At 40.6% G+C, this 13807-nt stretch overlaps 1 long non-coding RNA gene across 1 annotated transcript in view; it reads left to right on the top strand.

The window, feature by feature from the left end:
* The window catches only part of LOC132013281 (uncharacterized), a 49421-nt gene extending 41390 nt beyond the window's left edge, over positions 1-8031 (top strand). The window contains exon 3 of the long non-coding RNA XR_009402959.1: positions 7865-8031. This is a non-coding gene — a long non-coding RNA (uncharacterized LOC132013281). The remainder of the gene's footprint in view (positions 1-7864) is intronic.
* The last annotated feature ends 5776 nt before the right edge of the window (positions 8032-13807 follow it).

The following is a 13807-nucleotide window of genomic DNA, read 5'->3' as shown; positions in this document are numbered from 1 at the left end:
ACCAGCCTCATCCATTCCCCCACCCCTCCCCTCTAAAACCTTCAGTTTGTTTCTCAGAGTCCATAGTCTCTTGTGGTTCATCTTCCACTCTGATTTCTTCCCCTTCATTTTTCCCTTCCTTCTCCTAATGTCCTCCATGCTCTTCCTTATGTTCCACAAATAATTGAAACCATGTGATAATTAAACAAGCTGTCTCTACTAAGACTCCCACTGGAGTTCCATACCACACACTCTGTAAAGCCCTGGATTAAAAAAAAAAAAAAAAAGTACATTAGAAAACCACAAGTCCCAAATGGCGTCACTTAGACCAAGTCACAGAAGGAGGCCTTAAAACATACCCTTTTGCAGTTCCAACCTCCCCCAGAAATTTAGTCTTAACCTGTCAGTCAGGAATTTTCTGATCAGCTCTGATGAGGTCATATGTCACATGGGGCCCTCTCCATCCCCCAAAGGAAGATGTGGTAATCCATCTAATAAGACCCTATCTAATAAGACCTTAACTGGAACAATTCTTTCTTTCTTTTGCTAATGACTTCCTTGCCCCACCTTCCTTCCTGTAGAACTCCTTGGACCTCTCCCCTACTTCCTGGTTGAGATGTGTTGGTTCATGAATCACTTAATAAAGCAAACCAGATCATCAAATTTAATTCAGTTGAATTATTCTTTAACAAGTGGAAGGCATGGAGCTCATGCTTGAGGAAAGATGCAATGAAGTGAGTCAAGGTTGGCACAGACTATTTGAAGAAAGTACTCAGATTCCCTGGGTATGTCCCATGTATGCAGGAAATATACATGTTATTAAGCTTCTGTTAAGTTTTTCATTTATAAATCTGTTATTGCTAGCAGCTCTCAACCAAGAACCTAGGAGAGTAGAGGGGAAATTATTTTTCCTCCCCTACATATTCTACAGAAAAGAGACTCTGTATAAACTTATCAATATCTGAGCAGGCTACGGATGAGTTCTGATGAACAGAGTGAACACAAAAAGTACAGGAAGGGAAAAGTAGACAGGCAAAATAATAATTTCCTCTGGAGAAATGCACTGCTCGGGTTACAGATTACAAAGTTGGAAGGAAGCAGGCAGAACTCTAGAGACAAAGGAGGAAATCCTCAGACTTCTTTGAGAATTGTAGGCTAATAAGTTAGGGGAGGGAGAAATATTTCCTTCAAGGATCTAAGAAGAGTGAGTGAGGGGCATGGTGGAGGAGAGAAATGTCAGAAAATGGGGAGTAAGAAAGTGTGTCAGTGCCTGTCCCTCTCAGCTAGGAATGGGCTGTGTCAGATGATACTGCATTAATCAATCACAGTTGGTTTGGGGTTCTCATTAGATGCCTGTCACCATCAGGTTGCATGCAAAATAATATTTAGTATCAGCTTTATATGTGCAAGACAATATAATATGCAACGTTGTGCATGTTACTTCCTTAAATTATAACAGCCCTTTGAGTTGAATTCTGTAATTATTCCCATTTTGTGAATGATGTTCTTGAAATTCAGCATGTGTGTACCATCTTGCCCTGAATCTGTACATTTAAGCACCATGAGACAGAATTTGAAGTCAGTGCTGTCATACTAGATGCCATGCACATAACCACTTGAAAGTCACACTTGAGAAAGAGACTTTCTTTCATAAATCTGGAATCCACCATGCCTGGAGTAACTCTTCATACCTGACCTAGTCAACTGACCTACTATTTGCCCAATGTACATATCTGGGATACTGCCTTGGTTTCCCTTGGGATATTTCACTTTCTCCCAACCCTGAGCACATGGATTCCCCCTGTTTTTCTTGGGATTGGGATGATACAGGTAATATACAATATCATAGAAGGTAAACTACCTGTGACTGGCTTTCTTCTGGTGAATTTCTTTGTAAGAGTGGACCGTAAACCTTCATTTAGTTTAATCTATGCCCTCTCCAAATTCATCTTAAGGGAAACAGAGCAACTTCAATATGTACCTTTGAGAAGGACTTGAGAATACGCTTTTGTCCCAAATCCATATCACCCTCCATGCACTTCAGGGAGACAGTTCTCAAGTGTCCAAGTGCTCTGACCACAATGCTAGCCAGACCGGATTTAAATTCAAGCTCTCACATACTTTCTCTTAGTGGCAACTCTCTTAATTTCTGTGAGCTTCATTTTTTTGTCTAATAAAATACAGGTGAGAATATTTAACTGATAATTTTTATAGAGGCTGTAGACAAAATACACACAATAACACATAGTAAGTTTTTTTTTTTTTTTTTTTTTTTTTTTTTTTTTTTTTTTTTTTTTTTTGCTGTGTCGCTTTCTCCTAATTATCATTCCAGTTCATCCACTTTCATGAGACCCTTGGAAAAACCCTTGTGGGATTCTATGAATCATGCCCATTTTTGAACAAATATAAAAATTTCCCAGAAGAGGAAAAATGAACTCCCCTCTTTTTTACCCTAGCAGAGATTACAATCAAGTTTTAGTATATGTCCTTGGGCCCACACAAATTTACAAGGTTTTCTAAAAGTAAGTAAATCTGATTAACAAACTTGTAATCTTTTCATGATTTATAATGAAAAGCATTTTTATGTGTTTTACTATTTCTTTTTTTTTTTTTTAAGATTTTACTTATTTATTTGACAGACAGAGATCACAAGCAGGCAGAGAGGCAGGCAGAGAGAGAGGAAGAAGCAGGCTTCCCGCTGAGTAGAAAGCCCCATGGGGGTCTCTATCCCAGGACCCTGGGATCATGACCTGAGCTGAAGGCAGAGGCTTTAACCCACTGAGCCACCCAGGCTCCTCTGTTTCAGTATTTCTGATAGTTTCAAACCTAGAGGATCTAGTCTGGGAAATGCTTCATAGTTAATAAAAAATAACACTGATGAGCCTCTTCTCGTTAAAAAAACACAAAAATTACAAAAGATCACTTCTGAGAAAATTTGGTGCTCAATAGCTCCACCTACTGGAAAAAGAAGCAGCGAAAAGGCTTTTCTGTCACTGTAGCTTTAGAAAAAAGATAACAATTGGAAGGAAGGTGAACCCTGAGAAACTATGGACTCTGAAAAACAATCTGAGGGTTTTGAAGGGGCGGGGGTGAGAGGTTGGGGGAACCAGGTGGTGGGTATTGGAGAGGGCATGAATTGCATGGAGCACTGGGTGTGGTGCAAAAACAATGAATAGTGTTATGCTGAAAATAAACTAAAAAAAAAAATTTAAAAAAAGATAACAATTGGAGGGAAACTTAGGGATAAATGAGTCCCATTCTTCCTAATTTATGGATAAAGTTACTGAGCTTGGCTCAGACGGATGGGATTTCCCCAAACTTGCAGGTTCAGTCGGTGATTGTAGAGGAAGATTTATATGGCTACTGTGAGGGTATTTCCTTTAGCTGCTGGCTGGCCAGGTCAGAGGGCATCAAACAATAGAGTGATTGTCTCTGATCCTATCTTATGTTTACCTAGCATGCTAGAGTTTAGAAGGCATTTTCATAGATACTGCTCCAATTACACCTTATAATCACTCTGTGATCGTATGTCATTCCCCAACGTTCCACAGCTGGTAGGAGACACACCTGAAACAGAAACTCAGAACTCCGAGCTCTGGCTTTCATGGGAGGCTACAGCCTTGTTTTCTTTGTGCTTCTTCCTGTGGGGGCCTGTGAAGAACAACCTCCAGGCAACCATGGGAAGCTGCATGTTAATTTGTCCTTTAGCCATTTTGATTCATTGTCCTACTGCCAAATGTCTACTCTGATGGTGTCTTGTTGGAGGCAAATTAGGTTCAGAGACTGAGATTATCTTTGCTAATAATTCACTCAACCCAGGGTCACTGTGGGAATTATAATTTATAATAATAATAATATCTCTCAAGCCAATAGTATTTGTGATAATATCTCTTAATAAGCCAATAAAGAAATAATATACAATTAAACAATAATAGATCTATTACACTGTTGTTCCAGCCAAAGGGGAGATAAAAGAAATAAAATCCAAATTTAGTTGAGATGTATCTTTCTATGAGATGGTTTTCTGTAGAGTCAGTCCTTCCAAAGTAAAAGTTGGGTATCAGTTGCCGGCTTACATCTCTTTCTTCTGAGACACGGGGCTCAGGCAGGGTGGGCTGCCCCAGAAGTTAGTGCCCCAGGGACTGTTACATGGCTTGTGCCTCTGCCCAGAAAGAGAAGGTTTGCCAAGAAAAAGAGGTCCTTTATCCTGGGACTGCTGCATGGTTTCACACCACTGCCAGCTGGGAAAGGCCTGGTGGAAGCAGGGTAAGTGTTTCAGGATCTCCAGAGAGTGATTTAAGTCAACAAAGAGGTGCCTTGCCTGGGCCAAACTCTCTCAAGCTGCTGGTCACACCTCTTGATTTTAAAGGTTTAAAAGCCCATCACATGATGGACACTACTGCCATAACTGTGGGTGCCAATGATGTGATGGTCGTCTCCATTCCAGGCACGAGAGTATGATAAGAAAGTACTAATATTCAGCTTTGAAACAATTTTGTGAAAACAAGTTATTCAAAACGGGTTCAAACCACAAATATTCAAACCACAAATAACTTTGTCCAAAATGAGCTTTCAAACCATGGATTTTATTTTATTCTTATTTAAATTCTTTTAGCCAACACATAGTACATCATTAGTCTCAGATGTAGTGTTCAACAATTTATCAGTTTTATATACAAACCATGGGTTTTAAAGCATAAGGAGTTGGTGCACAAAGTGACAGAACCAATTGACACTTATCTCTAAGTGGTTATCAACACTGCTGGTAGAAGTTGCTATTTCTTGAATACATTTATAGTGAAATAAATTGAGGAACAAAAAGAAAGAATGGGGCACCTGGGTGGCTCAGTGGGTTAAGCCTCTGCCTTCTGCTCATGTCATGATCTCAGGGCCCTGGGATTGAGCCCCGCATCAGGCTTTCTGCTCAGCAGGCATTCTGCTTCTCCCTCTCTCTCTCTCTGCCTGCCTCTCTGCCTACTTGTGTTCTTTGTCTGTCAAATAAGTAAATAAAATCCTTAAAAAAAGAAAGAAAGAAAGAAAAAATAGGAGACAATGTAGGTAATGCATCTGGGACTCAGATACTTTTTTTTTTTTTCATATGCAGGGATTTTCCCCTCAAATCAAGGAAAAGATCCTTGCTGATAAAGGAGATTAGCAATATGAAGATTGACTGACATTTGATTTTGTCATTGTAATCAGTCTCTACACTTTCCCTGACCTCCCTCAACCCGGTCTAAGGAGCTGTGAGAATTTTCCTAATTTATTCCCCATCTGGGAGAATACAAACAGGAGAATAAAAGCAAACAATGCTATATGTTTCTGAAGCATTTAACAGAAATGAGCACCTTCCTGTGCATTGTCTCTTTATTCCTAGCAACAGATCATCAAGGAAGGCAAGCCCAGTATAATTATTAGCCCTATTTTGCAGACTGGTAAACTGAGTTTCCCAAAAGTTAAACAATTTAGACACAGAAAAGTAAGGAACAGCTACATAATCTAACCACAATGTCTTCCTTTCTAAAATTAAAAAAAAAAAAAAACTGGCATGCTCTTATGCATGTTTTTTCTTATTATACACAGAAGTTTATTTTTAATTAAAAATAGACAAAAAAATACTGAAAGGTTCATTTGGAAGGGAATCCCATAATTATGCAACATGTATTCATTGAGCACCTACTCTACTATGTGTCAGGCACTGATCTAGATGTTGAGAATATAGAGATGATTAAAAGTTAAGGTTTCTGATCTATACAGCTTCCGCTCTTGAGAAATAATATAAAGACAATAAGCAACTCAACAAATCCACCAATAACTGCAAAGAACAAGATCAGACACATTCAGGGTGGTATGGTGGTAGACAGAATTAGATTTAAATGAATTGATAATAAGCAATCTGGTGGGGGAAAAAATGGACCAGAGGAGTTCAGGAAAGGCATGCTGGAGAAGCAATATTTACCTGAACCATAGATGACAGGAAGTCTGGTGTCATCAGTACTTAGGAGTAAAATGTCCTAGGTAGAAGAAGAGCAATGCGAAGACTCTACAGTTTGAATGAGTTCCATCTGAAAGAAGTTAGGGAGTCTGAAGCAACGTGATTTCAAGGGGAAAATGGCCGAGAGAGGCATTCAGACAAAGACACCCCTGTCTTGAACTTTGGATTCTATCCCAAGGCCAGTGGAAGGTTGTTGGAGAAACTCAAATGGAAGTGATATGATCTGTTTCATGCCTTAGAAGATTATGCCAGCTGTTTGTGAAGAATAAATAGTGGGAGGTATGGGGAAAAGTAGAAGCACAGAGTACACGTAGGTGCTACAGCACTGGTTCTGGAGGAAAGTTTCAAGGGTAGGGATTAAGGTAATGCCCACAGACACAAAGATAGTTATACTGGTTCAGAAAGGAAAGCTTATAAGATATGCTGATGGATCAGGCTCAAGGAGTGCAAGAATACTCTTAGGTCTTCAACTTGAGCAACCAGGTTGACAGAGGCACCATAGTCAGGTGGCAAGATTGGGATTAATACATCTTGGGGCCGGGGAAAGTGAGAGTCCCTGTTTTGGTTTGGCCCTGTTGTGTTTAAGATGCACACTAACTATGCAAGTAGAAATGACAAATCAGTAGTTAGATGCCTGAGCCGAGAGCTCAGGGAGAGGTCAGGACTGGACTGGAAAGGCAAATTTAGGAATCATCATCGTATGGGTATTCCCTAAAGCTATGATACTAGGAGAGCTAATTTTAGGAGAAATGGAAGAAAGAGAGAACAATAGGGTCTAGAAACCAATGTCTGGATCACTCTAATATTCAGAAGTCAAGGGAAAGAGGAAGAGGTAGCCAGGAGTTTGAGAAAGAGTGGCCAGAAGGGCTGGAGGAGTATCAGGGAATGTGGCATCAAGGAAGCCCAAGGAAGAGAGTTCAAAAAGCAGTTGATTGTCAACTCCGTCAAAGGCTGACAAGAAGCCAACTACTAGGAGAAAAGTTGCCCAAGAGTAAGCTAGCACAGAGGCCTTGAGAAGAACCACAAGGAAGGCAACCATGGGATATGGAAGCTCTCCTGGGAGAAGAGCCAACATATGGGCCAGAAGTTTTTCAGGGAGGAAAGCAACAGGGAAACTGCTTTTAGCTAGAAGATTCCACCACACCAATAATGATGATCAGATTTTGGTATACTTTTTTCTCATTTTTAGATATGCCCAAGTCTTAGAGACAACACTGGATCTTTTCCCTTGACATTATGATGGCACCAGTTTACCAATCTACTATAGATTCTAGATACAGAGAATTTGTAATAGATACATAGTGTCCCACTAAACCGATCTGCTATATTGTGTATATTCTTTGAGCATGTGTGTTGCCTTTAACTTTTTGCTATTAGAAATGGACATTTTTCCGCAGAGGGCTTTACTCTGGACTCTTTCTTTGGGTCAATTTCCTATGTTGGCAAATTTCCAAAAGGCTTTTCCTAACAACTGTACCAATTTAAAATGTCATTCACAATGCATGAGGTTATTTTATTCATTGTCCTGTCCTCACCACCTAGCCTGATTATCAGGGGAAAGGTGATATTAATAGGTGAATCAAGCACTATGGTGCTTTATTTCATGTATCTCATGATTATTTGCAACAATATTTTGTTTGTTTGTTTTCTAGCTTGGACACACCTGTTTATGTTCGGGGCTTGTGTATCTATTAGGCTCTTGGCATTTTGTTTTATTTAAATTGTCAGTCAGAATAACCCCAACTTTTTATTGAATATAATTTCTTGAGCTTGTCATTTATCTTACTGTGTTTGCTTTTTTTGTCACTTATGGAAGCTTTTAATTTTGATGTAATTAAATATGCTGATCTCATGAATGCTTAATTATCTTAATGTTCTTTTTCTCCTTCACAGATTGTCTGTGATAAAATCTTAACCCTGGACTTCAAGACTGTCTTCCCCTTCTACTCCGTCGCATATGTTTGAGGAAAGCAAACTCATTTAATGATGTTGTTAATTTAGAGTGCTCATATATATATCAGTCAAGAACCAGCTGTGCTACCAAAATAACCATATAATAAAATCCCTTATAAGAGGCAAATATAGTAAAGTTTTTTTTAATCTATACTCAAAATAATGTGAGAGATCTCTTGGTTTATTGAGATCAGGAAGTCCCACAGAAGGAAGATGGTGTATTAAAGATAAACCAGATAAAAAAGATACACCAAGTAGAAGAGGAGAAGATGTGTAACTCTGGGCTCTATTAGTACAGTCCGGCCAAGCTCCTGCTGCAGATTCTTAATAATACGAGCCACCGTTGACTGAGCACATACCATGGGTTAAATACTTGGCATACATTATCTCAGTGCTGTCAACAGCCCTTCTAGGTAAGTGTTACTACCTTCATTTTTCAAAGAGTGGCACAGACAGGATTCTAAGGCCACGTGTGTTTGCCTGCCAAACTCATGCCTTTAACCCCTAAGCTTTCTTTTTAATGTTGGCCCTGCCACGGTTTCTGGATCTTGGCCCTAAGACCTTCCCTCAGACCACAAGTAGGGGGAGTGGCAGGCAGAGGGAAAGGAAGAAGTAGACTGCTATTGAGCAGGAAGCCCTGATAAGGGACTCAATCCCAGGACCCTGGGAACATGAGCTGAACCAAAGGCAGACTCTTCACTAACTGAGCCACCCAAGTGTCCCAGACTTTCCTTCTTTCATGAGGGTCACTGCAGGGATCAGTCTGAGCTCTCTGCTGCAGAACTTACCACAACCGCTTTGGACTTCCGACATTCCCATCTCTCATGACTCACTCTCTGACACTGTCCCTTCATAGGGGACAATAGACAACCAGAACCCTTACAAACACAGTTTGCTTTTGTGAAACACAGTTAGAGATGTAGAAAATACTACTCTGTGAACTAGAAGTATCCTATTATGTTCAATATTGTTTTTATGGCAAATATGTGTGGTAAATGCCTCCAAACTCTTTGAAAATTGTTAAACTATATTAAAATGCTAGTAGTTTTAAGATTTTATATTTTAAGAGTTGTTCACAACCCTAGCAGTCAACTTCATATCTATTCCCAGCTCTTTAATGTTGAACATGTTACAGGAATCATCCATTTAATCCTCTAAATATTAGTTTTCTTATTTCCACAGTACAGATGAAACAGATGAAGCAGAAAATCAAATCACTTGCTCTATCAATAGGTGACAGAGCCAGGATTTGAATCCATGTTTGTGTAACTCTATGCAGTACACATTGGCATCCCAACCCTATCTGGGGTTAATAGCAGCCAGGAAGTTCAAATAGAGACTTGGCCACACAGCCCATTCTCACCAGAAGACAATTACTGGTGCAGTGCTGATGTTCCTCCTTCCAGTATTTCAGGGATGAACTGTCCTTGACAAACATTGGAGGGCCAATGGTCAGTGGCCAGAGTAGACCCCACATTCTGAAGAGGGGAAGCTAAAACAGTCTGGAAGATAGTGGCCCCAAAGGTGCTCAGAGGAAAGGCTGAAGTAATTGGGCATGTTTAGTCTGAAGAGAGACAAAGAGATTGAGTTATGGCAGTTTTCAGACATATCAGATGTTATTATGCTGAAGATTGACCAGCTGTTTCTTTTCATCTCTAAGAATACCATCAGCAAAATCTGTATTAAGTGGTAGAAACAGACAAAAGGCATAACTTGTTCTCTCTGGAGAGAAGGTGGACAGATCATGGGGAGGTGACGAAGTCTTGTTTGGAGAAGCACATTCAAAATCCTGGAAAGAACTTGTTCTGTCTCAAAATGTGTAGAATGAGTGATGTGACAATGTCTCTGCTAAGGGACCTTCTAAGAATTTAGAGATACTAAAAACTTCATCAGAAATGTAATAATGATGATAAATATAAACAAATGATGATTAAAGTGGGCAACTATTATTTTCTACCCAGCAACCGAGCTTCTGATGAGGACGTCTCTACCTCTGCTGGTTCTTTTGAGATCACCTCCCCTCCCGTTTTCTTCATATGCCTGCAGTGGGAGCAGCTCCCATAATGAGCTTAGCCTCTAGACAGATATGGTTGGTCCTGAAGTTGGGCTAACAAGTCCCTTCCCTGAGATTATTGGGTTTGGAGAGGAGGGATTTGCACCAGAAACACTGACCTTGGGAAATGTATAAAAAGTTTCGGAGCTTCCATTTGCCATTAAGCGCACATACTAAACCTGGAAAATGGAGAGGGATGAGAATGGAGGCCACATTGCTTCAAAAGAGAGAAAAAAGTAGATAAATCAGATTCAAAAAGAGGAATAAAAATTATTGATCAAAAGTCTTAGGACTCTTCAAGTGCCCGGCTTTAATTTCTGTTGAGGTGCAGGCACATTCCTATCTCATGCAATCCTAAAACCATTTGTAATGAATCGTTCTTTTGCTTATGCCTGTCTGAGTTGGTTTTATGGCACATAAATCCTCAGAGCATTTACTAATACTATAATAACAATGATGGTGAGAATCACTGAGACCGTAACCAGCACCAGTGATGTGATCAAAGTTTACATTATAATTTCTTACTTTGGGGCTCTGCCTTTTTATAAATATCCCTTTGTTCTTTCTATACTGAAGATGTCATGTTGGAATAGGGAAGACTAAATTCAGTCAAAGATCTCACCAGGAGATGTGTCAGCAGAACTAGAAACAAAAAATTAACTCTGATTCTACCTGACAGAGGATTCAATCGTTTTTGTGGAATAGAACACAAAATGATCCTTGGCTTTTACTTTGACTTTGACTTTTACTTGAAGCCCAACACAACCCAGCCCCATATCTTCTTATTTTGTGTGTTGCTTAGGCTGTTGACTCTTCAAATATTCCAAGGTTTACCTGACCTCAGGGTGTTTGCACTGACTACTCCCTCTGTGTGGTACTTTCTTCTCTTCATACTCATATGGCTCATCAGCTCCTGTGTCTTCAAGTCTTTGCTCAAATGTCTATTTGTCTAAGGTCTATTTCTAACCCCCAGATAAATGAGTTACTAGAACTGATATATTGGAGAAAGTTTGACACGTCATAAATGCTGGGTATTTCAAGACTATGGGGATTGGGGCATTGCTGTTGGAGGGAGGGAGGGATACAATGGGGTTGCAACAAAATAATAATCATAGCAACAAAAGGATAAATTAATTTCCAGCCTTCAACAGTCAAATGCTATGCCCCAGCCACTATAAATCTTAAATGAACAAATTTACAGGTCAAACCCACTAAGAGTATCTCCCATGTGCTCCCCCAGGCAGTCCTCCTGGCCAGCACACATTTGTTATCCTTCCCTCTGACACCCCCAGCTTGGGATGAGTGCTTAACAGGTTCTTGCAAAGACATTTCCTGCATCCCAGACATGGGCTTCTGGCTGCGTTTTCAAAAACGTCTAACAAGTTAAGTTGGGGGAATTCTTCACTTGCTTGGGTGATTCCTTGGAAATTCCTCACCTGTTATAAGCCTGCATGGCTGATCACTGCCCTCTAAACCCTGGGTTGATATATTTTCATTTTCCCACACTTTAAAAATCATGTAAAATCCAAATCATTGAGGAAGCTTTTCCAAACACCCCAGGGACCAAGACTTTGTCGTTAGAGCTTTTTATTTTTTTTATTTTTTTTTTTATCTCTATTGGAGCTGTTCTTCCATAGGTCTGGAGGATGGGGGGAGTTGTTTGGGATGGAAGAAAATTTAAGGATGTTCACTGAGGCCTGGATAGGAAAGCAACTTAGTTACAGTGTGTTGGCCAGCTAGAGTCTGAGATGGGGTCTCCCAACCTTCCCTCCAGTGTCTGAGCCCTGCAGAGCCTCTATAATGGGTGGATTAGGGACAGTACATGAAGAGGACATTTCTGTCCCTCTCTCTGAAAACTCCTAACCCTAACTCCACAAGTTGATTTGAGTCACACATTATGGCCCCATGATCTACCAGCTTTCTCTTCCAATTTGCGAACTGCTGCATGCAGCTTTTGGGTCTGGAGGAGGGCTCCAGCTTGGCAAATGTCTAAGGAAACTACCAAGCAAGTGACTGAGATGAACAAGTGTTTATTTGCTTTTGAAATGACCTTAATTACACCTGTCAAGAAATTTCCGCTTGAGCAGATTGAACAAAAAATACCTAGAGGGTGGGTGGACATATAGCGCTCCAACTCATAGGTTCAGCAGTTGTGCTTCTGTAGGGCTCTTTTATCTGGGTTCCGGCCAGCCAGGGTTCCACAGGCCGCCAGGAGCAGGCAGAGCGGCCATGGGGTTAGAGACAGGCCTCACTGGAGCAGGTATCTTTTTTGTCACAGGCACTTCTCTGTTCTGCTCTCCCTCTGAAGGCTGGAATCCCTGGGGCTTTTTCCCACAAAGCCCTGAATACTGAAGGCATTTGAGGATGATCTAATGCAAATTCCAACCCAAGGCTGTCCCAGTTCACAATAACCCTAGCAGTTCCTTTGGTCTCTGTTTGCATTTCTCCCATGAGAACTCACTGTGGCACAGAAATGAGGGCTGAATCTCCACCCGAATGTCCATCTGGCATCTCCAGTGAGCTCTATCTATTAGGCTGAACACATGGCAGTACACTTTGGTTGCCTCAAGAGCTCTTCCCTTTGTTTTTCATCTCCTTCCTCCATGCTTCGCTCCACTGGCAGGCTCACAGCTGCCAGTCTGTGTGTTTTTGTTGATAGAGCTGATGAATCACATGCATATCTTCAGCTCTAGAATCCAAATACAGCTCTGTCCCAATTGTGATGACATCTCTGTGACAGACACCGTCTGAAGAGCCAGCGACTCCATGGGTCTCATGAGACACAAAACTGAGAACCTATGAAGGAGAAGATATAATCATTGTGTGCATGTGTGAATCATGCACACAATGGTTAACTGGTATGGGGAGAAGGCTATGTGTTCACCAAACCCTGCTTCATATTCCTCTATTGCCTTAACCAGTAGAATACGAGACTTCCCAGCTCTTTATACTTGGAAGAGGCCATATGGCCATTTCTTACCCATGGAATATGACAGAAGTGACACATAATTCTTCTGGGTCGAATGAGTGCAAATACCAAGAAACTCTAATAGAGATACCAAGAAACTCTCCAGTCGGTCTTTTCTTTCACCAGAGGGAGTTGTCAGATTCAATGCTGAGATGGTAGAACCTCCAGGAACTGAGGATTTGGAGTGGCTGTGTCTCAGAACTCCACACAGCATTCTGCACTGAACACAAGCATACGCAGGAATAAACATATGCTCGCTTATGCCGCTGATGTTTTAAGGTCTGTTCATAGCTGCAGCATAACCTAACTTATCCTGACTAATGTGACACTTGTTAAGGGTAAAATTGAGGTTGAGTAAAAGAAAATGTACGTTACTGGAGGAAAAATACATGCTTTAGAAAACTCCCCTTCTCAAAGATCACTATCTCACTTTTCCTAACCATATAAAGTTATTTTTAAACTCAGATTGGTGGTGAAAAGGCCAAGCCCCAGAGTGAGGGTCTAGCAATCAGAACCCCTTAATAAATAGCCAGTTGGAACTATATAACATTTATTTCCTGGGAAACCCAGCATGAAATCTTTTCTTATTAGTGCAGGTTTATACTCCCTGTTCACTTCTTAAACTAGAAATCTGTCACCTTTGACTTCTACATGTCATGAGCAAGTCTCATCTCCTTTTCCTGGTCCCTCATGGGACTATTTACTCTAATTTGGATTCGTTTCTAAGCACTTCTTTGGCAATAAAATCTGAGAGCATATTAAGGTATTTTCAGGGTGCAATAGGGCACAGAAAAAATTAAATCCAAGCACCACGCTCCTGTATCAGGCACTTTGCCTCTGTTGTTGGATTTAGACCTTCTTA

Source organism: Mustela nigripes, chromosome 3 (genome assembly GCF_022355385.1).
Source record: "Mustela nigripes isolate SB6536 chromosome 3, MUSNIG.SB6536, whole genome shotgun sequence".
Taxonomy (NCBI): Eukaryota; Metazoa; Chordata; class Mammalia; order Carnivora; family Mustelidae; genus Mustela; species Mustela nigripes.
Note: the sequence above shows the minus strand (reverse complement) of the source record. Positions and strands in the feature narration are given on the sequence as shown.